Genomic DNA, 7,878 nt, shown 5'->3' on the forward strand with positions numbered 1-7,878 from the left:
CCAAGATGTCTGAAGCAGAGCCCTTGGCTGAGCCCAGCCCAGGTCAGCTAAATCCTGGCAGAAGCACAGACGTGAGCAATATTAACTCTTTGATATTTTAAGCCACTGAGATTTGGGTGGTTTGTTACGCAGTGGAGCTGATACCAACCTCCTGCAAGCTCTGTAAGAAAGTTTTTATCAGGTGCGCCTGGGTGGCTCAGTCGTTAAGCGTCTGCCTTCGGCTCAGGTCATGATCCCGGGGTCCTGGGATCGAGCCCTGCATGGGGCTCCCTGCTCCGCGGGAAGCCTGCTTCTCCCTCTCCCACTCCCCCTGCTTGTGTTCCTGCTCTCGCTATCTCTTTCTCTGTCAAATAAATAAATAAAATCTTAAAAAAAAAAAAAAGTTTTTATCAGAAAGCAGGAAAACAGTTAAATGAAGGGGCCAGAGAGAGTCCATCTACTATGCTTAGAAGCAAACAGCAAACATTAATAGAGATCTTTATTCCTGGATAAGAAAGGAGGGGGAGGAGGAAGAGGAGGAGAAAAGAAAGAGGAAAAGAGAGAGAGAGAATATGGGGCATTTGACTGAGAGAGAGAAAAACAGAGATGGGCTACAGCTTAGGAAGAGGAGAACATAGCCTAAAGTTGTACAAGAGCATTATTTTGGAAAATATGTACCTAAGGAAACAAAGTTTTAAATAGCTTTCGCTTGATACTTCTAATAAAACTCAAGAAAATACGGACTTCTGAGAATAAGAAATTAAATGTAAGATAAGACAACAGTATTAATATGCACTCTCTTGGGTCACTTGCCAGTTGCCATGTTGTGAGGACACTCAAGCAGCCCTATGGAGAGGCCTGTGGGGGGTGAGGGGCCTGAGACCTCCCACAAACGGCCAGCACCAATTTGCCAGCCATGTGACTAAGCCCCCTTGGAAGTGGTCCTCCAGCCTTCGGATGGTGGCTCTTTGACAAGGTGTGAGGTGCAGTGACTTTTATGACCTATCCTCAGAGGTCATGCTCCCCCATTTCCTCAATGTCCTGTTGGTCACACAGTCAGCCCTATTCAGTGTGGAAGGAACTATCGAGAATATGATTGCCGGGAGACTGGAATCACTGGGGGCCATCTTGGAGTGAGATACTTGCCCAGTGGAAGACTTCTTCTAGTAAACAATAGTCGCTAACATTTATCCTTGTACTTGTTAGGTTAGGGACACTGTTGAACTGTGCTTTTCATGTATTAGCTTCTTTAATCTTCCCAACAACCCTTGCGGTAGGTACTATTATCCTCATTTTATAGATGAGGAAACTGAGGCACTAAGGGTTTAAGTCATGTTCAAAGTGTCATTCGCTCAGTATGCAAACAACGCAGGATTGGAACTCAGGCAATCTGGCTTCAGAAGCCACACTCAGAAGCACTCTGCTTCTGCCCCTTGGTCATACTAAATTCTGCCATGGCTTGGTTTGCAGTTGTTTCTGTGGGAGTGGAAAAGGAATATCAAGAATAGGAGGGGGCCAGGGAAATGGGGGTCACGGGTTTGCAGCTGTGCTAAGAATAGCAACTCAAGAATCCAGAAGGTCCTGGCCTGCTGGAAAGATCCTGGCCTGCATGATGACCCTCTCCGCCCATGCTGTCAGCGATGGCTGGCTCCTTGTCTCTCATCACTGCCCAGGAGCTCTCCGGACGCCTTCGTGTGGTGTGTGTACATGGCAACCAAACTACTAGGGCATCGTCACACCGCCTTGGAAAAGAATACAATGAACATTTAGCTTTAAATAAACTTCCCGAGTTGATCTATGAACAGTTATGTGCTCTCTGCTCCCCTCACCGGGGAGCGCAGGCAGGTGGGGAGCCTCTCACACACCTCTGTTTGGTGAGTGTCAGGCCGTAAATGATAAATGAAAAGTCAGCCTGCTCAGAATGGCCCTGCTTGTACATTTGACCCCAGGAGAATGTTAACTTCCACCACAAGAAAGCAACTGATGTCCCAGGGACAGCCCATGGCTACGTCTGTGGCCCCCAAAGCAGGGCTGGGCTGGGGTACACCCGTTGTTGATGGAGACACAGTTGAGGTTCTGCATGAGGTCACCTGCAAAGTCAGGGCCATCCCCTGCCCCTGGGGCCCCCGTCAGTTTCTGGTGTCTCAAAAGATGCTGCACGGCCCATGTTTGCAGGGAAAACCAACCGGGTTCGTCACAGAGAGCGTCAAGCGTGACTCGCCGCAGGGAGGCAGCTAGGCAGGGAACAACCTGGAGAGGACAGTGACTGGGTGCACTGCTATTTTTGCTGCTCTACCTTCATATTTCTTTTCTTTTTTCTCTTCTTTGGCTCAGGAGATGATCTAACATGTGGCTCACAGCTGACTCTCGTAGGGGCTCAGATAAACGAGAAGACAAATACCACCTGGGCACGTTTACACCATTCTGTGTGGATAGCGGATGGAGCCAGACAGACTTTCCTCCGCCCTCTTTATTTATGGAAGGCCTCACGCACTTTCCAACAGGAGGAGAGAGGGTGGGAAGGGCACTGGGATGCTGTGTTCAGGGGGAGGAAACGGTACGTATGGGCAAAGGGGTTCTGGTAAACCGCTGAGGATGGGCATGGTCACTGGAGCCTGCCACCTCTCTCTTCCAAAAGCCCTTGGTGGGTGCGGTCCCATCAAGTGATAATAACAGGAAACACAACATCTACACGGAGCCAGGCACTCTTCTAAGTGCAGAACGTAGCAATCTTTTGAGGTAGGTGTGCTATTATTCCCGTTTTACAGATAAGGAAAGCGAGTCACAGGGAGATTAAGGAACCTGCCCAGATTGATCCAGGTGTAAGTGGCAGAACCGGGACTACAGACCCAGGCAGTCTGACTCCAGAGCCTGTTAGTAACCACCCTTCTCCATTGATTTTCAAAGGCCATCTGGCTCAGGCTCTTCCTAACTTACTCACTCCTGAACCACCTTCAGGATCTTTGCAAAACCCGTGTCCCACCTCTAATGTTATTGACTTGACGTTTTTCTTCTCATAATTCACGGGTTTAGTTAAATACATGTGTCTTGAATGAAATCTTGGTATTCCTATGAGAGATGAAAAATCAGCATCATTTGCCATACAAAAGAGAAAGGAAATGTCAAAATAAATTCAGTGAAAACAATGTTACTAAATTTTAGCCAGGTACCGCTGCCCGCAAGTCCAGAGCCCCCAGGGCCCAAGTTGAGGACTGAAAAGAGCAGAGGAAGGGGAATCACACTCACGGGACCTGCCCCAGGGATACGCCGTGTTCCCTCCAGGGCACTGAAGCCGCCTTGCTTGCCCCCTGCACTTGGAGAAAGCGGGTTCAGGACAATGCTCCTTCTCACCCCCCAGGAGGAGATGGAAGCTCAGGGAAGGGAACGGCTGTGCCCGAGACCAGCACTCGGGACCCCCGGACTCCTGAGCGTGTGGCCCTCTACACTCATCTCTAGGCACATTTTCACACACCTCGCATCTACCAGGTTAATTCCTGAGTTAATTCGTGTAGTTTACATGTAGACAGTGGCTCTGCCACCAAAGTTTGTCCTCCAGTTCTCGTGTTTCTGAAGTAATTCCAAACCTTGACTGACTTGGCTATTCTGGAGGGAGCCCCGGGTCACATGGGAATTTGGAATCAGGACCTCTAGATCCAGGTGGTCTGCTGCCACTGTGGTGGGAGTCATTTAACTTCCTTCCATCCGCCAACCCATCTATACGTTGAGGCTAACAGCACTTTCTCTATGGACCTCGGAGGGTTGTGGTTAGGTTGCAAGCGAGGTCATGGATTGGGAAATGCTCCGGTGGCAAACACGGCCCTGAACGTACACGCTAGTGGTCACCCCCAGCCCTCACTCACCTGGCATCTGCAAACGATGAGAACCATGAAGAAGGCGACGGGCATTTGAACGGACAAAAGAGATATCACAGTTGACTCATGAATCTGTAGGACATCTACCGATCCTGCTGCCCAATGGGCCAGGTGCTGGCTGGGTATGAAAGAATTGGGACAGGCTACCACGTGGCCTGGACGTGAAGAGATTCAGCGTAAAAGGCAAGTAACACACAGTGTATGAAAGGGTTGGGATCCCTCGTGGTCCAAACCCTCAGCCTTCTTTAGGCCCACGACCAGCAGGTTGGGTCATCTGTTTTCCCAAATGACACAACTTCAGAGCTAACAGATGACAAGGCAGCAGGGCTATTTCCGGGGGCGAAACTGCCTTGCTGAAGAAGAGGGGCTGACTTGGAGGAAAAAGGTAAGAAAACGAAGCATTTGTGCATCAAAGTCTGCGGTTGCTTAGTGGAGGAGTGCAAACCCTACAAACTTCACAGACCCTGAGATTTGTTGTTTTGTAGGATATAGTAATGCATAGCCAGTATTCATAACAACCTCCTGAATCAAGGGCTTTGCATTTTCTTATCCCCTCTGCCTGGAATGCCCTTCCCCAGACCTCTGCTGGCCTGACTCCTCACCTGCTTCAGGTCTCCGCTCCAATGTCCCCAACCTCAGCGAGGCCCACTCTGACCACCCTGTTCTCAATTACGTCCCATCCCAGCTTCTGGAACTTTCCTCTATTTGTTTCTGTAGTACTTACCACCTTTGGACATAATATTTGTCATCTCTCATCTATCTATCTCTCATCTATCTATATCTATCTACCTATCTATCACCTATCTGCCATCTGTCTTTCATTGATTATGTCTTTTGTGTGACTCCAGCTCTGGAATATAACTTGCATGGGTGCGACGGCGTTCGCTTTTTTCCCAGACAGAGCTTGTGGCCTGAGCAGTAAGTAGACACCCAATACATGTCGTCGGTAGACCTCCAAGTCTGAGTTATCAAGGAAAGGTCAAATTGTAGTTCATATATTTTGAAAATAGGGCTCTTGTTATGTGCTTTCACCCTCGTCACCTGCTACATTATAAAGGTGTCTGAGGGTGCATCACTTCCGGTCCTGACCCACTGGTCCCCACAGCCCGCAGCAAGCCTGGGTGGGCACACAGGAACCACAGTCCTTCTCTACCCAGCCTCCTCTCGCGGACTTCCCCTGAGGACTTCCCATGGAAGAGCTTCGACAGAGAAACAGGTTTTCTTTATTTTTATTTTTTTGCCATGTGCCAAATTTTCTTCCAAATTTCCATATTTCTTCCTATTCTTTAGAAGTCATTTAGAAGATATGAAAGCAGGATCCCAATGGTATGACTGACATGAAGAGCAAAGACAATAAATACAGTAAGTATTGCAATTTACTCGTCCATACTCATCCACTTAAAAAAAATAATAATGAAAAAAGTTTCAGATTAGCAACCCGAAATGCCTCGCTTAACCTAAGTACTTTTTAGGACTACAGTTGCCATAGCAACTGGAAGCCGATCTTGGTGGTCACCGTACCCAATTCTATTGAAGCTAAAAATTACCTTAGCCTTGTGCATATGCTTGGCCAGCACAGTAAAGACTGGGTTCCAGAAAATTAAAACTTTTTTAACCAGTGAAATTACTTCTACTAGAGCAAAAGAAACCTCTCAAATCTAAGTGTTTTTCTTCTTTAAAAAAAGGGCATAATTTGTTGGACATTAAAATAACAAAAGGGCTTTGAGAAAGGATTATGGGTTTCTGATGTTTCACCGCTAGAATAGATTTACCTTATATCCGACTGATGTAATCTTGCGTTCTGAGGTAATGTTTTAGCTCTTTCTCTTCCCATAAATAAAGATCTCAACGATAGCACTTCATTCCTTCTCTAGAGCATTCCTTTAGATTTTTTGCTCTCGGTCTTGTAAACCATTTCACCAGGATGGCGTACAAATTGGATGCAGGACTTCTGTCGGGGGCAGGGAACTCATTACCAGAGGTTTTTATTGCTACAAGCTTCAAATGGAAAATGTTTCAAGTCTGGAGAGTTTCAGTGGAGATGCTCCACATCAGATGCTTTCCCTCGCTACGAGGAGAAGAAATGCAGTTCAAAGTTCTCTTCTTAACCCAAAAGGCGCCTGGCCCTGGGATCTCGCTGAGCCCCGGGCTGCAGATGAATACCCACTGGGGTAATTCTGAGTTCAGAAAGAAAGCGCCTGTTCACCGCCCTGGCCCGCCTGCTGATCACGTGCGCCTCCTTTCCCCCTCGCAACCCCGCCGGCCCACTGGCCTACAACTCTCCAGGGCAAAATCTCTTTAAAAATTCACAGATATATCCCTCTCCATGCAAATCAACTGCAGAAACTGCCCGGGCTTTGAATATCTTTTGAAACCGAAACAACTGTATGTAAATAAAGGGCTGTTATTTACCAACAAGGGGACAAAAGCCCCGGGCACCCCCTCAGCTCCAGGCCCCTGCAGGACTTCACTGCCGGGCAACTTCATACTTATTAGCGTGATTGCCAACTTCGGTTTATTATTCACAAACTCACCCTGAGCCCGGCCTTTGAATGCGAAGAAAAAATGGTGTTTATGTTCCAGATTTTTTGCTTTATTCTCATGACTGAAGTAAATGATGAAGTATTTTCTGCCTCAGCAGAGCCAGCGGGGAAGGAACACTTGTTGTAATTATCTTAAATAAGCAGGCAATGGACACTGCTTCTAGGGCTGTGTGGTGGGGGCCCCCGGAAAAAGTGGGGGACACGGGGATGTCCCGCCACCCACACACTCAGCCTTGCCCGTGTCTGATGGCAGAGGTGGTCTGTACCCAATTTAGTGACAGAAATGCGCTCTCCAGCCGCTAAAACACATACTATTAATTGGGTATTACTTGGGTTTTTTTGAAAGATGAAAATTGATGAACACGTTTAAATGTTTTAAAAGAAAGGCATCGTATTTGAGCGACACGCAATGACAGGAGCAAACTGAAATTTTACTCAAAAAAAAAAAATTCCATTAAAAAGCCATCACTGACAATAAACTCTTACGAATCTGAAACAAATACCTTCAGGTAAAGGTTTTGATCAGGACAAACCAATCAGGCAATTATCAGAGTACAAATAGTAATCAATGTTAGGTCTCGGCAATAATCTCAAATTTCAGTGCGACTGATTTGGGATCTGGTTCCAAATACAGTCAACTTCTTCCATAATCAGCACAAAAGAACAAGTCAACTATGTCTCCGTTTTACTCTCAAAAGCGTTTATTACTGAGGCTTAGGCTGAAAAGAAATATTTTTATTAAACAATCTTCTCTATTGTCCTCTCAGAGGTTGGCAGGGAAGCTGGTAACAGTAGGCCTGAGTGGCGCTCCCGGCGGGCACTGCGCGTCCCCTCCTCCCCATTGCTCCCTCTGGAGAGGGGCGGCAGATTTATTTCTCCTCGGTTCTCCTCTACCAAGTGTGTTCCCTGTTCCTTCTACTACTAATTAATGTGAGAATAGAGAATCAAAGAGGGTATCCCTCCAAAGAGTTGTTTTTGAAGAGTGACAAATTAATCCCCTTGGATATGCCTGGAGGCAGGCAAGATATCTTCTGTTTTGTTTTGCAAAATTCTGCAATTAGATGTGCAAAATTTCCATTTTTAGTAAAGATTTGTTGACAAATTTCATCCACTTCAGAACACACACACACTCTCTCTCTCTCTCTCTGTGTCTCTCTCTCTCTCTCTCACACACACACACACACACCCTGTTTCCGGGGAACTATTCTTCAGGGAATATATTTTTTTGGACAATTGAAACATTCCCGTGCCAAGTTCTGCTTTTTGCAGCTTTCCCCATCCCCCCCAACCCCACCCCCAGCAGCACCTGGCAGGGTGCTCTGGGCTCCAAGATGGGGAGTGGGCTCAGAACCTCTCAGGGTGGAGGAGCTTGAAGCACAGAACTTGGACATCCCTTCCCTCATTCGAGCCCTAAAATCACCTTGGGACGTATTCTTCTTTTTTTTTTTTTTAAGATTTTATTTATTTATTTATTTGACAGAGAG

General features: G+C 46.9%; 1 long non-coding RNA gene across 1 annotated transcript in view; it reads left to right on the top strand.

The window, feature by feature from the left end:
- The first annotated feature begins 2,295 nt into the window (after nucleotides 1-2,295).
- LOC145722130 (uncharacterized) overlaps nucleotides 2,296-7,878 on the top strand; it is an 8,073-nt gene continuing 2,490 nt past the window's right edge. The window contains exon 1 of the long non-coding RNA XR_014146173.1: nucleotides 2,296-5,213. This is a non-coding gene — a long non-coding RNA (uncharacterized LOC145722130). The remainder of the gene's footprint in view (nucleotides 5,214-7,878) is intronic.

Source organism: Leptonychotes weddellii, chromosome 6 (genome assembly GCF_054177405.1).
Source record: "Leptonychotes weddellii isolate Sample4059 chromosome 6, ASM5417740v2, whole genome shotgun sequence".
In the NCBI taxonomy this organism is placed as follows: Eukaryota; Metazoa; Chordata; class Mammalia; order Carnivora; family Phocidae; genus Leptonychotes; species Leptonychotes weddellii.